Genomic DNA, 2,379 nt, shown 5'->3' with positions numbered 1-2,379 from the left:
CTCACCCTTTTATTTATAAGGGAGGCTGACAATCAGCTGTGTAGAAAGGGGGTTTTCTTCAAAATCTTCTTGTTTTTTCTTTGAAATTATGAGAAGATTTAGGGTTTAAGAGTTAATGAAATTTGTTTATGAAGGAGAGAAACACCTAAACTCCAAATTAAAAGGGATTCAAGAGAGGGAAAATGAGCATAGTAAAAGAAAGCAAAGGAAGAAGGAGGAGAGCAAAAATTTTGATTGGTTGTATTTTGAAGTTCAAATTATTGATAAGTCTTCTTAGAACCTAACTATACATGTTAGAATAGAATTTTAGGGGAAAAAATGGATTAAGGTTCTTGGGAAAGAATTAGGGGAAAATGCAATTATATGTGGAATTGGGTTAATTGGGGTATTATGGGTTGTAATGGGTGTGAAAATATGGAAAAACTTCGAAAAAATCATGGTGGCATGGGTTATACGTGGCTAGCCAAAATAAAAAGATAATAAAAAATATCTTTGAATTAAATTAATGATATAAATTGCATCTTAATAAAGTCATGGTAGTATAAGAGGTGATTTCATAATGGCTTGATAATTTATTCCAAAGAAGTATTAAATTCAACCTAAAAAAAATGGCACTAAGTAAAAATAGTTATAGAAATTTAATAAATCATTAATGAAATCTAGAATGAATGTATGTGTTATGAAATGGTGAAATGGTTATGTGATTAAGATGATTGAAATATTATCTTTGATTTAAAAAGGTGTGTTGTTGATTATGAATGATTAATAGGCAATGTGAAATTAAATGGAATTTCAAAAATGAATTATGTTTCTTTTTTATATGTTTCAACCAACATTAAGGAAAAGAAGATGAGTTTTGTTGATTTTAATGATGTGTTTAATGTGTTGTTAAAGCATTTAGTGTATGGATAAATGATGAAAGTTGCATAACAACTGAAGAAAAATATTTAGTTCATGATGTGGAATGTGTCATGGGGAAAATTGTAATGCAGTGGAACTTAGACATAGTTCCTAAATTTACAAAAAAAAATTGATTGTAATGAGTTGGTCCTATATTGATAAGGGACATTTTGGAACTTAGACTACACAATAGAGTTGGTGTTGGGATATCTCACACATAGAAGTAGGTGTCTCACACCTATATTTTATAATTTTTGCACCAATACAATTGTTAGATTTACTTTCTTATGTTCTTAGTATTAGTATGGAAAATCAACAAGTGGAAAAAAGAAAGGAAATGAATGGAAAACTTGATGAACTTCTTTTGATATGGAGGCTAATTATGTCAGGTAGGTTCTTTGACATCGGTATTACCAAATGATAAGTTAAAGTGTCATAAGGGACTTGATTAGCCATTATAAGATTTAGAAAGCTAACATTATCAATAGGTTACATTGATATCAACATTTACTTGAACTTGATTAGTCGATCCTGGTAAGGAAAACTAATGATGTTGATGAGGTTCTATAGCATCAACATAACCCCCCAAGGGATGGGAAAATGAATTTGATTAACTATTCTTAGAAAATAAGGAAATCTAATGGTGTCAAGGTGGATACGTGATCACGTGGTCACGCAACCCACACGCAAAGACACCAATTCCCGGAAAGCCAAGTAAATCAGGTTTGATAGGAGTGTGACACAAAGATAACTTGTACCTAGGCACCAGCACTATTAGAAATGGAAACCCCCACCCAACGAATATTGATTCGCGAACGAAAAGTATAAGGATGATGCCACGAAGCTAGTTGTTCTTCGATAAGTCGTTTTCAGTTCTTTAGAGAACTAAGGAAGGGAGATTATCCCACCAACACACAACAAGTGCAGCAAAGAAGTTTATTGATCTAAAAAATGTGTAACCTTACATGTTTGGTTATGCCTTTATTTATACTGAGTCTAGACTTAAAGAAACCCTAATGAACTCCCCTTAGGTGGACTTATATGAAGCCCACTTACAATTGACCCAAATAAGTAATAATAACCCAAAAACTAAGAAGAAAATAATAAAAATAATAAAAATCCAAAAATTATCATCCTAAATATGCTAGAATCAGATTTGTTACCCTTAAGAAGTCCTACATAACTAGGAAAAATCTGATTTGGAAAATTTGTGTTGCTGCCCCCTTTCCTTTGATGTCCTTGATTAACTTGGATTTCCTTGTTTACCTTGGACAAATAAGAAAATAAATTTTCTCCTTTGTTGTTGATTTAATTACTTTCCTTTCTATTTTAGAAAAATCATTAAATAGTCTTCCCCTCTTTAGGAATAAGATATGGCCAACCTCCTTACTTAATTAGGAGAATATATTGCTGACTTTTTATCCTTGTAGCATTAGGGAAAAAAACAAGCTTAACAAGGTTGATATTGGGCCGGACATA

The sequence above is a fragment of the Populus nigra genome, chromosome 3 (assembly GCF_951802175.1).
Source record: "Populus nigra chromosome 3, ddPopNigr1.1, whole genome shotgun sequence".
In the NCBI taxonomy this organism is placed as follows: domain Eukaryota; kingdom Viridiplantae; phylum Streptophyta; class Magnoliopsida; order Malpighiales; family Salicaceae; genus Populus; species Populus nigra.
This window is presented reverse-complemented; position numbering follows the sequence as displayed.